This window comes from Schistocerca nitens, chromosome 8 (genome assembly GCF_023898315.1).
Source record: "Schistocerca nitens isolate TAMUIC-IGC-003100 chromosome 8, iqSchNite1.1, whole genome shotgun sequence".
NCBI classification, from domain to species: Eukaryota; Metazoa; Arthropoda; class Insecta; order Orthoptera; family Acrididae; genus Schistocerca; species Schistocerca nitens.
The window spans coordinates 606,633,884-606,649,183 of record NC_064621.1 but is presented as its reverse complement, the minus strand read 5'-3'; the positions used below and the strand labels follow the sequence as shown (position 1 = coordinate 606,649,183).

The following is a 15,300-nucleotide window of genomic DNA, read 5'->3' as shown; positions in this document are numbered from 1 at the left end:
TCAGAATCTCACGTACGAGATAAACAGTCTTCGTCATACACTTCTTTCATTAAAAGAAAGGTTTCAGCAGCAGTTTTTTGCAGTTTCATGTGGAACTTCAAGACAGTTCGTTGCTGTTATTACACTTATCATTTTTACGGCAAAACAAAATAACAGCCCTTACATAAACGAAGGCCACGGCCACATTGATTTGTGTACGGACACCACAGATGGACTGAGAGGGCATTGGACTGAGAGGGCTTCACGCTTCACAGCTGCTGGCCGTACATCTTTGGCGCAAGCGTTCTTACTCTGCGACAGCATCGGTCCCTTTATTTTATAGTCACAGCTCGAAGTCAACGTCAACAAAAGTAGAAAGAGTGTAATGGAATGTAGTCGATTTAAATCACGAGATGTTCAGGGAAATAGATTAAGAAACGAGACACTAAAAGTAACAGATGAGTGTTGCTTTGAGCGCAGCACATGGACTGTGCGGCTGGTCCCGGCGGAGGTTCGAGTCCTCCCTCGGGCGTGTGTGTGTGTGTGTGTTTGTCCTTAGGATAATTTAGGTTAAGTAGTGTGTAAGCTTAGGGACTAATGACCTTAGCAGTTAAGTCCCATAAGATTTCACGCACATTTGAACATGTGGACATTTTGAGCGCAGCAAAATAACTGACGATGGTGGAAGTAGATACGGTGTAAATTCCAGCCCGGCAACAGCAATAAACAGCATTTCTGAAGAAGAGGAATTTGTCAACATGTAATATAAATATAAAACCGAAAAAGATACAAATGGGTGTAGGAACAGACTAGAGTGGAAGGCATAACTATGCCCGTAGTGAAAATGAACTCGATGTGCAGGTGAGACGTAGCCGGGCGAGAGGAAGCCTGACAGTCCTAAACGTTTTGCTGCTGAGTTCGAAGAGGCGAGAACCGCGGGGAGGGCGTGCAATGGTGGGTCGCAGGTGGTGGTGGAAACGGCGCAGGCGGCGGCGGCGTCGGCGTGTGTAGGTGGAGGCTGCCAAGCAGTCCGATACTATGGCCACAGAGTGTAGCGAGGGCAGCACAGGCGACGCGCTGTCTTGCGGCGTATTCTCGAAGGTTACGCCACGGGAAAATTCGAATTAAACACGTCAGAAACGTAACGGCTGCTGTCAAAATTGCCAGCTATGCGAACCGGAGGTGACGGTGCTGTGTTGTAAAGCCCCCCCACCGTGATGTTGACGAACGCGGTATGGCGACGTTTTCTCTCCTCTGCTCAGAGCGGCCACACGCGGACACGTGCGACGTGGTGCTGTGATGCCCGCCGGTCGTGGCGGCTGGGCGCAGCACTGGCAGCGCCCGCCACTCGCTGCTGCTCCGCCACGGGTAGACGCGGCAGCGGTCGGCGCACCGCAGGCTTCGCGAGGAACGAACGCTAGGGTTTTACGTCGCCGTGATACGACGACAGCTTTACAGATATACATAAAGGATCTGGTTGATGGTATTGACAGCGGCCTTAGACTGTTTGCCGATGGTGCTGTAGTCTACAGGAATGTAGTATCACACGACAGTTGTGTACAAATCAATGAGGATTTGCAGAATATAAATGCGTGGTGTAATGACGGGCAGTTATCTCTCAATATTACCAAGTGTAACCTACTGCGTATAACAAGCAGAAAATCCCCGTTAATGTACGAGTACAAAATAAATGATCAGTCTTTGGAAGCGGTAACATCAGTCAAGTATCTGGGTGTGACTATTCGAAATGACCTCAAATGGAACGATCAGATTACACAAGTAACGGGTAAGACGAACTCTAGATTGCGGGTACTTGGTAGAATCCTGAAGCGATGCAGTCCTTCGACAAAGGAAATAGCTTACAATACGTTAGTTCGTCCAGTCTTGGAGTATTGTTCGTCTGTATGGGACCCTTACCATTTAGGCCTGATTCAAAGGATTCAGAAGGTCAAAAGAAGAGCGGCAAGATTCGTGACTGGTACATTTAGTCATCGCGAGAGCGTTACAAATCTCATACAAAGTTTGAAGTGGGACTCACTTGCAGATAGACGACGCGCTAAACAGAAGGGGCTGCTCACAAAAATCCGTAATCCAATCTTCACAGAGGATGTAGAGCACATATTATTACCAACAACTTTCAAATCGCGTAATGATCATCACTCAAAGATAAGGAAAATAAGAGCTCGTACTGAGGCATTCAGACAGTCGTTTTTCCCTCGCGCGATCCGCGAGTGGAACAGAGGAGGCGAAATATGACTTTGGCCCGAATTGTGCCCTCCGCCACAAACCACTTGGTCGCTAGCGGAGTATATATGTAGAGGTAGATGTAGATGTGGAAAGACTCACCAAGCGAGGTGGTGCAGTGGTTAGCACACTGGACTCGCATTCGGGAGGACGACGGTTCAAACCCGCGTCCGGCCTTCGTTATTTAGGTTTTCGGTGATTTCCTTAAATCACGCCGGCCTGGGTGGCCGAGCGGTTCTAGCCGCTACAGTCTGGAACTGCGCGTCCGATACAGTCGCAGGTTCGAATCCTGCCTCGCGCATGGATGGGTGTGATGTCCTTAGGTTAGTTAGGTTTAAGTAGGTCTAAGTTCTAGGGGACTGATGACCTCAGATGTTGTCCCATAGTGCTCAGAGCCATTCGAACCATTTTGAACCTTAAATCACTTCAGGCAAATATCGGGATGGTTCCTTCGAAAGGGCCCCGCCCATTTCCTTCCCCATTCTTTCCTAATCCGACGGGACCGATGACCTCGTTGTTTGGTCCCCTCCCTCAAATCAACCAACCAACCAGTAGACGGACGACGAGCTGGTACTGAGTTTTTAAGGATGGGGAAGGAAATCGGGCGTGCCGTTTGAAAGGAAGTGTCCCGGCATTTTCCTGTAGCGATTCAGGGGAATTACGGGAAAAGAAAATCTTGACGGCCGGATCGGATTTCCGTCGTCGTCCTCTCGACTGCGGGTCCAGCGTGCTGACCACTGCGGCAACTCGCTCGGTCCAGACGTGGGTCACGCTGTCCGTGCACATCGTACCTGTCTGTCTTCGTAGCAGTTTCGTAGCTCGACATGCGTGACGCGCCTGCACGACCCTGCTCGACAGAACGAAGGAAGCGTATGTTTCCTCGGGCGCTAGTCGTGTGGCGGGTTGAGTTTGTGCACGGGCGGCAATACCGCCACCTCTAAGACCTCCGCCGGCCGGTGTGGCCGAGCGGTTCTAGGCGCTTCAGCCGGAACCGCGCTGCTGCTACGGTTGCAGATTAGAATCCTGCCTCGGGCATGGATGTGTGTGATGTCCTTAGGTTAGTTAGGTTTGAGTAGTTCTAAGTCTAGGGGACTGATGACCTCAGATGTTAAGTCCCATAGTGCTCAGAGCCATTGGAACCATTTTGAAGGCGTCCGTTCCACACTCGCACGCCAGTCGTGGGATCACAGGCCACCTTGCCGCTAGGCACCACACGCCTTCCTCTTAGCCAGCCGGAAACGTGCCGCGAAATCTTTCCTCGAATACGGAATCTAGATGGCGGCACCCCCACCTCCTGCGCAGAGGAGTGTAGCGCTGTGGCAATCACTTGAATATCTGGATGTGACAGTTTCCCATTTTGGGCCCGCCGCCTTCGCGGCGTTGGAGTTATGATTGTCAACAGTGTACATACCGGGTGTGTCTCCTACGTGTCGTCAGTCGCATTTATGGTGTTTCAGCAGATACTCGCAATTTCATTTCTGCAACGTGTAGCTGTCGTCGGCCCAAACAAATGATTCTCGCCACGCCCTTCATACGACTCAAAGCGGCGGTTTGTTTGCAGTTACAAACAATTTCTTTTTGAAGTGGAGTTTTACATGCCCATGCGTTGAGTGCAACTAGATTAGTGTAGAACGTCATTCGCTTTGTGTATATATATATATATATATATATATATATATATATATATATATATATATATATATATTAACAGATATTAACAGCAGAACCCGGGGAATAATCAGTACTCCAGCAGTGACAGAACAGCCCTGGCCCTGGCGAGTACTCATTATCCCTCCTGTTAATATATATATATCGATAGAACGAATAACGCTCTACACTAACATCGTAGCGCTCTATCACGTCGTCGCTTTAAAAACAATTTTGTGTTGTTGTTGTTGTTGTTGTTGTTGTGGTCTTCAGTCCTGAGACTGGTTTGATGCAGCTCTCCATGCTGCTCTATCCTCTGCAAGCTTCTTCATCTCCCAGTACCTACTGCAGCCTACATCCTTCTGAATCTGCTTAGTGTATTCATCTCTTGGTCTCCCTCTACGATTTTTACCTTCCACACTGCCATCCAATACTAAACTGGTGATCCCTCGATGTCTCAGAACATGTCCTACCAACCGATCCCTTCTTCTAGTCAAGTTGTGCCACAAACTCCTCTTCTCCCCAATTCTATTCAATACCTCCTCATTAGTTATGTGATCTACCCATCTAATCTCCAGCATTCTTCTGTAGCACCACATTTCGAAAGCTTCTAGTCTCTTCTTGTCCAAACTATTTATCGTCCACCTTTCACTTCCATACATGGCTACACTCCATACAAATACTTTCAGAAACGACTACCTGACACTTAAATCTATACTCGATGTTAACAAATTTCGCTTTTTCAGAAATGCTTTCCTTGCCATTGCCAGTCTACATTTTATATCCTCTCTACTTCGACCATCATCAATTATTTTACTCCCCAAATACCAAAACTCCTTTACTACTTTAAGTGTCTCATTTCCTAATCTAATACCCTCAGCATCACCCGACTTAATTCGACTACATTCCATTATCCTCGTTTTGCTTTTCTTGCTGTTCATCTTATATCCTCCTTTCAAGACACTGTCCATTCCGTTCAACTGCTCTTCCAAGTCCTTTGCTTTCTCTGACAGAATTACAATGTCATCGGCGAACCTCAAAGTTTTTATTTATTCTCCATGGATTTTAATTCCAATTCCGAATTTTTCTTTTCTTTCCTTTACTGCATGCTCATTATACAGATTGAATAACATTGGGGAGAGGCTACAACCCTGTCTCACTCCCTTCCCAACCGCTGCTTCCCTTTCACGTCCCTCGACTCTTATAACTGCCATCTGGTTTCTGTACAAATTGTAAATAGCCTTTCGCTCCCTGTATTTTACTCCTGCCACCTTCAGAATATGAAAGAGAGTATTCCAGTCAACATTGTGGAAAGCTTTCTCTAAGTCTACAACGTAGGTTTGCCTTTCCTTAATCTAGCTTCTAAGATAAGTCGTAGGGTCAGTATTGCCTCACGTGTCCCAACATTTCTACGGAACCCAAACCGATCTTCCCAGAGGTCGGCTTCTACCAGTTTTTCCATTCGTCTGTAAAGAATTCGTGTTAGTATTTTGCAGCTACGGCTTATTAAATTGATAGTTCGATAATTTTCACATCTGTTAACACCTGCTTTCTTTGGTATTGGAATTATTATATTCTTCTTGAAGTCTGAGGGTATTTCGCCTGTCTCATACATTTTGCTCACCAGATGGTAGAGTTTTGTCAGGACTGACTCTCCCGAGGCTGTCAGTAGTTCTAATGGAATGTTGTCTACTCCCGGGGCCTTGTTTCGACTCAGGTCTTTCAGTGCTCTGTCAAACTCTTCACGCAGTATCATATCTCCCATTTTATCTTCATGTACATCCTCTTCCATTTCCATAATATTGCCCTGAAGTACATCACACTTGTGTAGACACTCTATATACTCCTTCCACCTTTGTGGTTTCCCTTCTTTGCTTAGAACTGGGTTTCCATCTGAGCTCCTGATATTCATGCAAGTGGTTCTCTTTTCTCCAAAGGTCTCTTTAATTTTCGTGTAGGCAGTATCTATCTTACCCCTAGTGAGATAAGCCTCTACATCCTTACATTTGTCCTCTAGCCATCCCTGTTTAGCCATTTTGCACTTCCTGTCGATCTCATTTTTGAGACGTTTGTATTCCATTTTGCCTGCTTCATTTACTGCATTTTTATAAATAATTTTGTTTGTAACTGGAAGCAAACCGACGCCTTGAGCCGTACGAAAAACGTGATGAGAATCGTTTCTTTGAACCGAGTCCTACTACACCTTGTAAAAAAGAAATTGCTAATATCAGTCGAAACACCAGGGAAAACGCGTCTACATTAAAACAGGCACTTAAAATAGTAGTTGAGCTACTGTCATCTATTTTTCAAGCTATTAAAACAGAGCCTATCATCGATCAGTATTGCCATAATTTATGACAAGACTGTTGTGTCGAAGACATCACATAAATGTAGTGTTAGTCGTCTATTTTGTTTTGTTGGGACACCTCGTTGTCTCGCACCCTGGAAATCGTTTTCTTCTTCCTCCACATTGCGGTGCCGTGATGAGGAATTTCTGGGCCGACCTCGGCGTTTACGTAATATCAGCGCACATAGCGTCAGCGGCCCATTTGGGCACGGCAGACAAACAACAGCTGTGCGGGTAGCAAAGTGTTCTTCAATGTTCCTACAATGAAGGGGTCGCAGCGCGGCGGGCCGGTGTTAAGCGGGCAATTGAGATCGGCGGGACGCACGCGTCACCGTCCACCGTAACCGGAGACCGCCGGATCCGCTCCGGATACGGTCAGTCGCGTCCAGGAGGCGCATCTGGGGGGGAAGGCGGAGCTGGACTCGGGAACCAGGAGCCAGGGCAGCGCCCGGGGTACACGCGCCGAGGCCAAACACTAGTCTGCCCCCATCATTTCCTTTCGCCTTCGCGCCTATTTATCTTTCATACATTTTTCTATTGTCCTACAAAATCAAGATTCTACGTTTAAAGAATTAAGTGAGATGATTAATAATGGAATGTCCTAAAAGATACATACAAGTCAGGCTTTTCTTTGTTTTGGTTAGTATAGCTCAGTGTCGGATAGACCGTCAGTGACAGTGCAACTCGTGTTCCTGCTGCTAAGAAGGCGAGTGCACCGTTCGCTTGTTACATATTTTTACGAGCTTCAAACGGGAACGACTGCAGTAATGGATAGGAATTCTGATAGCTGTGTACAGATGCGAGATGAATTGGCGGCCCTTCGTTCACAGCTCCAGGCTGCGGTGGCTTCCGTCACATAGCTTGAGGCTTCTGCCAAGAGGCATCACTGTGGGGGGTCGGAAGCGGGGATACGAGAGACGTCGAGCACGTCCCACGTGTCCCCCGTTCGGTCCACTGCTGTGGCCGCCCCGGGTACTTCCTGCACTGAGGTTGACCCCTCACCCGTGGTCGAGTGGCAGATCATTCCAAAGTCTGCAGGCAGCGGAAAACTTTCCGAGGGGCCGATCGTAGGGCCTCCCCAGTTCGTTTGACGAACAGGTTTCGGGCGTTATCTGTGGCTGACGATGTCTCTGAGCCGGATGCAGTCGTCCACCCTGTTCCAGAGGAAGCTTCTCGGCCCGCAAGGTCCGGGCGTTCACAGGGGGTGGATTTGCTGGTAGTTGGGAGCTCCAACATTAGGCCCGTAATGGGCTCCCTTAGGAACATGGCTGCCAAGGAGGGGAAGGAAGTCAATGTGCACTCTGTGTGCATACCGGGGAGAGTCCTTCCGGAATATATATAAATGACCTAGTAGATAGTGTCGGAAGTTCCATGCGGCTTTTCGCGGATGATGCTGTAGTATACAGAGAAGTTGCAGCGTTACAAAATTGTAGCGAAGTGCAGGAAGATCTGCAGCGGATAGGCACTTGGTGCAGGGAGTGGCAACTGTCCCTTAACATAGACAAATGTAATGTATTGCGAATACATAGAAAGAAGGATCCTTTATTGTATGATTATATGATAGCGGAACAAACACTGGTAGCAGTTACTTCTGTAAAATATCTGGGAGTATGCGTGCGGAACGATTTGAAGTGGAATGATCATATAAAATTAATTGTTGGTAAGGCGGGTACCAGGTTGAGATTCATTGGGAGAGTCCTTAGAAAATGTAGTCCATCAACAAAGGAGGTGGCTTACAAAACACTCGTTCGACCTATACTTGAGTATTGCTAATCAGTGTGGGATCCGTACCAGATCGGGTTGACGGAGGAGATAGAGAAGATCCAAAGAAGAGCGGCGCGTTTCGTCACAGGGTTATTTGGTAACCGTGACAGCGTTACGGAGATGTTTAATACACTCAAGTGGCAGACTCTGCAAGAGAGGCGCTCTGCATCGCGGTGTAGCTTGCTCGCCAGGTTTCGAGAGGGTGCGTTTCTGGATGAGGTATCGAATATATTGCTTCCCCCTACTTATACCTCCCGAGGAGATCACGAATGTAAAATTAGAGAGATTAGAGCGCGCACGGACGCTTTTAGACAGTCGTTCTTGCCGCGAACCATACGCGACTGGAACAGGAAAGGGAGGTAATGACAGTGGCACCAAGTGCCCTCCGCCACACACCTTTGGGTGGCTTGCGGAGTATAAATGTAGATGTAGATGTGGAAAGGCTGCTTCTGGATGCCATGGAGAGTACAGGGTGCAGCCAACTGCAAGTGGTGGCTCTTGTCGGTAAAAATGACGTATGTCTCTTTGGATCGGAGGAGAGTCTCTCTGGTTTTGGGAGGCTAGCGGAAATGGTAAAGACTGCCAGTCTTGCTTGCGAGATTAAGGCGGATCTCACCATCTGCAGCATCGTCGATAGAACCGACTCTCATTCAGACTCTCCACTCTGCACCAGAAGACCAGAGGCTCAGACTGTTCGGCGACCGTGTAGGCTGTACATTCCTTGACTTGCGCCATTGGGTGGTGGGTTTCCGGATTCCGCTTAATAGGTCAGGAGTCCACTACACACAGGAAGCGGCTACACGGGTAGCGGGGGCTGTGTGGAAGGGACTATGCGTTTTTTAGGTTATAGGGCTTCAGGGAACCATAGACAGGGCGTCCGTCTAAAAGGGGACAGGTAAAACACAGTAACTTAGTTGTAGAAACGATCGGTGTTGTAGTTGTAAATTGTCGTAGCTGTGTTGGGAAAGAACCGGAGCTCCAAGCCCTAATAGAAAGCACTGAAGCTCAAATAGTTATAGGTACAGAAAGCCGGAAATAAGTTCAGCAGGAATTTTTTTCAAACTATCTAACAGTGTTCAGAAAGGATAGATTAAATACAATTGGTGGTGGAGTATTTATTGCTGTCAGAAGTAGTTTGCCTTGTAGTCAAATTGAAGTAAATAGTTCTTGCGAAATAGTATGGGTAGAGGTTATACTTGACAATCGGACTAAACTATTCATTGGGTTGTTTTACCTACCCCCCGACTCAGAACAGTTCAAAGAAAACTTGAGTCTCATTTCAAATAGGTGCCCCACTCATACAATTATAGTCGGTGGTGACTTCAATCTGCCCTCGATATGCTGGAAAAATTATACGTTTAAAGCCGGCGGCAGTCATAAAACGTCTTTCGAAATTGTACTGAATGATTTCTCAGAAAATTATGTTGAACAATTAGTTCATGACCCCACTCGAAAAGTAAATGGTTGCGAAAGCATACATGACGTCTTAGCAACAAATAATCCTAGACAAATAGTGAGTATCGTGACGAGTACAGGGATTAGCGACCACAAGGCAGCAGCGGCTAGGCTGAATAACGAAACTTCTACAACCATCAAAAAGAAACGCAAAGTATTTCTATTTTAAAAAAGGTGATAAAAATGCTCTTAATACCATTTTAAGAGACAGTCTGCACTCCTTCCGATCTGATCATGTAAGCGTAGAAAAGTTGTGGAATGATTTCAAAGAGATAGTATCGACAGCAATTGAGAGATACATACCACATAAATTAATAAGTCATCGTTCACCCCCCCCCCCTCTTCCCACGGTACACAAAACTTGTCAGATCGCTGTTGTAGAAGCAGCGAAAAAAGCATGCCAAATTTAAAAGAACGCAAAATCCACAAGACTGGCAAAGCTTTGAAGAAGTTCGAAATACAGCGCGTACTTCAATGCGAGGTGCTTTCAATAATTTCCACAACGAAACTCTATCCCGAAATCTGGCAGAAAACCCAAAGAGATTCTGGTCAGATATAAAGCACCCTAGTGGCAAGACGCAATCAATACCTTCGCTCAGCGATAACAACTGTGAAGTCACTGATGACAGTGCCACTAAAGCAGAGTTATTTTCCGTAACCCCTTCACCAACGAGGACGAAGTAAATATTCCTGAATTCCAATCAAGAACAAGTGCCAAGATGAGAAACATAGAAATAGATATCCTCGGTGTCGCAAAGCATCTTAAACCACTTAATAAAAGCAAGGCTTCCGGTCCAGACTGTATACCAGTCAGGTGCCTCTCAGAGTGTGCTGATAAAATAGCTCCATATTTAGCAATTATATACAACCACTTGCTTACAGAAAGATCCGTACCTAAAGACTGGAAAATTGCTCAGGTCACTCCAACACCCAAAAAAGGAAGTAGCAGTAATCCGTTGAATTACAGGCCCGTATCACGAACGTCGATTTGCAGTAGGGTTTTGGAACATATACTGTATTCGAACATTATGAAGTACTTCGAAGAAAACGATTTACTGACATGTAGTCAGCACGGATTCAGAAAATACTGATCTTGCGAAACACAACTAGCCCTTTATACTCATGAAGTAATGAGTGCTATCGACAGGAGATGTCAAACTGATTCCATATTTTTAGATTTCCAGAAGGCTTTCGACACCGTTCCTCACAATCGTCTTCTAACCAAACTGCGTGCCTAGGGAGTATCGCCTCAGTGGTGCGATTGGATTCGTGATTTCCTGTCAGAAAGTAGTTCGTAGTAATAGACGGAAAGTCATCGAGTAAAACAGAAATAATATCCGGCGTTCCCCAAGTAAGTGTTATAGGCCCTCTATTGTTCCTGATCTATATTAACGACATAGGAGCAATCTGAGTAGCCGTCTTAGATTGTTTGCAAATGATGCTGTCATTTGCCGTCTTGTAAAGTTATCAGATGACCAGAACTACTTGCAAAATGATTTAGATAAGATATCTGTGTGGTGCGAAAAGTGGCAATTGACCCTGAATAAAGAAAAGTGTGAAGCTATTCACATGAGTACTAAAACAAATCCGCCAAATTTCGATTACGAGATAAGTCACAGAAATTGAAGGCTGTACATTCAGCTAAATACTTAGGGATTACAATTACAAATACCCTGAATTGGAACGATCACATAGATAATGTTGTGGGTAGAGCAAACCAGAGATTGGGATTCATTGGCAGAACACGTAGAAGGTGCAACAGGTCTACTAAAGAGACTGCTTACACCACGCATGTCCGCCCTATTCTGGAGTACTGCTGGGCGGTGTGGGATCCGCATCAGGTGGGACTGACGGATGACATGGAAAGAAGGGCAACTCGTTTCGTACTATCGCGATATAGGCGAGATAGTGCAACAGACATGATACGTGAATTGGAGTGGCAATCATTAAAACAAAGGCGTTTTTAATTGCGACGGGATTTTCTCATGAAATTTCAATCACCAGTTTTCTCCTCCGATTGCGAAAACTTTCTATTAGCGCCCACTTACATAGAGAGAAATGATCATCACGATAAAATAAGAGAAATCAGGGCTCGCACAGAAAAATTTAAGCGCTCGTTTTTCTCGCTCGCCGTTCGAGAGTGGAACGGTAGAGAGACAGCTTGAAGGTGCTTCGTTGAACCCCGTGCCAGGCGCTTTGTTGTGAATAGAAGAGTAATCACGTAGATGTGGATGTAGGTGCTCAGTACCGATCAGATGATTTGATTACTATCGATTCAACCATTCTCATGATCTACCTCGCCGGGAGTTTAGTTATAGTGCCCATGCATAGTATAGTGTGGTATATAGTACAGTGTACCGAAGAGTTCAGTGCAGGATACTAACAATTTACGGTTCGTTCTGCTCCATCACCAGTGCGTCCTTCTCAGACAGGTAATTCTTAAACGACGGGCTGGTAAAGGCGTATGTTGCTCGCAAAGAATCATCCTGGGTCTCTGACTATTGTCCTTAAAAGTATGTCGGAGAGATTCTGATCGACACGCCATTTCAGCAAAGACAGATGAAAACAGATCCATATCTTGTTGTCTGCAAACAGATTTGTGCGAATTTAAATAACTTTTTAGGCTCTCGTAGGAGTACTGACGTCCTTCACTAACATTCACTAATCCATCAAAACACTGCAACTCCTCTACTGCAATAATAAATGCGGAGCGGATGGCACGTCATACGGTACGCATGGTTCACTACGGTTCCCAAGAACACGGGTAAGTTAATCGATTAACTCATTTTTTTGGCGACAGAGGAAGCAACTGACACGAGCAACTCTGACAAAGGCAGATTGTAGCGGCATGGCGACTGGGTGACCATTTTATTGAAACTGCGAGTTTCGTTGGATGATGACGTGATGGAGTCATTAGTAGCTACCGGAAGTGGGCGAAGGACGCTGGACACGTCAACAAACGTCAGCGCTTTGGAAATCCGTGGTCCACTCAAGAATGGAGGCTTACGTGTTCTGTAAATATGACACAGCTGTACATAATTCGGTACTCCGGGTGGCGGTTTTTATAGAGCGTTGTTGGAGCCTCTGACAGCTACAGTTGATCCAACGACGTTACCAGCTACAGTTTCTGTGGCGACGAGTCTGTCTGTATTATCTTGTAAACGGCTATCCCGCTGCGTGGTTCGTGGCTCTTTGTTCCACCAGAAGGTTGCGTATCTAACGACTTCCAGGGCAACAAAAAATTTGATCTTCAATATTTCGCACGCTTATTGACCGAATTTAGGAATTTAAAGTTCTCTCGTAATCTACTTATTAAGAGGTATAAGCTATTGTTAAAAGACTACCACAATAAGACAAGAGGCGCAGTTCGAAACTGTGTGTATATCTTCAGGCAGACTATATTCATCTAGTATTTAAGATTGAGAGCACTTACTGACTTCGCTACGGTCGCAGGTTCGAATCCTGCCTCGGGCATGGATGTGTGTGATGTCCTTAGGTTAGTTAGGTTTAAGTGGTTCTAAGTTCTAGGGGACTGATGACCTCAGCAGTTTAGTCCCATAGTGCTCAGAGCCATTTTGAACTTACTGACTTCGAACAGATTTTTTACTCATAACTTCAAACGTTTCGGAGTTCTTTTTTCGTTGACGCCTTCCACAAAATGATGACAGGAAAAAAATGTATCGCTTACTACATTCTCACTGTTTGTCCAGTAAAACTTCCGCATCGGCCATGACGTTCCACTCTATTGCTTCTTTACTATTGGAGCTGTGCGCAACGCACTGTGCAGACGCAGTACCCACACACGCCGCTTAATGCACCTGCAGAATTATACAATTATGCGACTCACACAGTTCTGGAGACACAGCTTAAGCATAAGAACCTAGCTTTTGCTTAAAGCGGCGCGCAAATTCTTCACACTATGAGCACTTAGCGACTTAGAACATACTCTAAAAATAGTTTCAGATTTTTCTAAACTTTTTTCTCTCTTACATGCTCAACGTCGAATATTTAGCAAATTACTCATCTGTAATCATAAGTCTGAAGCTGTTTTGTACACGTGAGTTTGACTTTTAAAGAAGCGGGGTTTGCTGGCCGGTAGTTAAACGGTTTTTGAGGGTGACCAACGGTCCAGCTATAAGATATTTCCTACCACAACACCATCTCTGCTCGAGTATTACGGGGTGTAGATGCCGTCGCTATAGAGGGCGGTGACTTGGGCGTCTCTGAGACTGGTTGTTGCCACAGAATGCGGAAAGAATGCTGTTGGTATTGGTTCAAATGGCTCTGAGCACTATGGGACTTAACTACTGTGGTCATCAGTCCCCTAGAACTTAGAACTACTTAAACCTAACTAACCGAAGGACATCACACACATCCATGCCCGAGGCAGGATTCGAACCTGCGACCGTAGCAGTCGCGCGGTTCCGGACTGCGCGCCTAGAACCGCTAGACCACCGCGGCCGGCCACTGTTGGTATTACAGTTCACTGTTTATAACCCTTCGTGACGTCTCTTGGCAGGTAGTGCATTTTTTCCGAGCAGCTGTCGTCGATGCCAAAATGTCATGTCGCATTTCATTGTTTAAAAGAGCAGAACGACTATTTGTAGTTGAGGACCTATATTCAGGTTTTACGGATATCTCCTCTACAGAGCGAATCTGGGATTTATTACCATAAAATGATTTTCCCTCAGTTCGATTGAGCGCCTTCTCATTAGTTATTCGCTCTACGCATCTAATTTCGAACATTCTTCTATAGCATCACATTTCAAAAGCTTCCGTTTTTTCTAGTCTGAACTGTTTAATGTACGTACGCTTTTCACTTCCGTGCAAGGCTACACTCCCGACAAATATCTTCATAAAGCACGTCCTAACACTTAAACTCATATCCGCTGTTAAATAATTTCTCTTTTTCCAGAAACGTTTGTCATGCTGTTGCCAGTATGCATACGAAAGAAGTAAAGAAGATTAAGATCGGAGTTGTAACCTTCGCCACGGTTTTGTCTCGTCGGCACAGAACAGTCGTAGTATTGCTTATCAAACCCCAGTGAGAGATGGTGCAACGAAAGGCGTTTTGCATAACGCAGAATTGACTCTCAAAATTACGAAAACAGACGTTCCACCATAAATTAAGAAGCAAGTTACCACCTCCAAATTAGACCCAGACTAATCGCCATGGCGGTATTATCAGGGAATATCGTACGTATACGAAACAGTACCGATAGTCTTTCTCCTAACCCATAAGCGAATGAAACGGAGTGGGGTGCGTGTGGTAAATGAGATGGCGGACTTCGTTTCAGTAGTAGGAGACTGGGATAGTGCAGTCTACAAAGGAAAGTCCTTACAAAACTCCCTTGCGATGCTGCCTAATGCTCACGTGTGTGGGACGGGTACCAAATGGGAGTAAAAGGGGATATTGGAGTATACAAAGAAAGGCAAGAGTTTAAGTTGCAATAGTTATTCGGAGATGAGGCTTGCACAGGATAGAGTAGCATTGAAAGGTGTATCAAACCAGTCTTTGGACTGAAGACGACAACAACAATGACAACAGCAACAACGCAAATAAAGACAGCGCGAATGGTCGTATGCTTGTTTGATGGGCGGGAGAGTGTCACGAAAACGTTTGAGAGCCTGAAGCAGCAGACGGTTGTAGCTACACGCCAATTCCCCCAGAAAGCCTACATATAAAGTTCCGAGAACTAGAAGTACGTGTCGGCCTGTAGGCATCGTGAGACAAGATTAGGTATTTAAACAATCATTTCTCCCGTGTTCCATAGGCGAACTGAGCGGGAAGAATCCGTGACACGTTCTGCAGTGGGAAGTTGCCTCTGCCACGCACTCCACACTGGTTTGAAAATTGTACGTGT

The 15,300-nt window shown here is 45.8% G+C and overlaps 1 protein-coding gene and 1 non-coding gene across 2 annotated transcripts in view; one reads left to right on the top strand and one right to left on the bottom strand.

The window, feature by feature from the left end:
* The window catches only part of LOC126199086 (synaptic vesicle glycoprotein 2B), a 388,030-nt gene that overhangs the window by 173,628 nt on the left and 199,102 nt on the right, over window positions 1–15,300 (bottom strand). The gene's annotated exons all lie outside the window — the stretch shown is intronic.
* Trnaa-cgc (transfer RNA alanine (anticodon CGC)) lies at window positions 2,328–2,406 on the top strand. The gene has a single exon. It is a non-coding gene; the product is annotated as a tRNA-Ala (tRNA).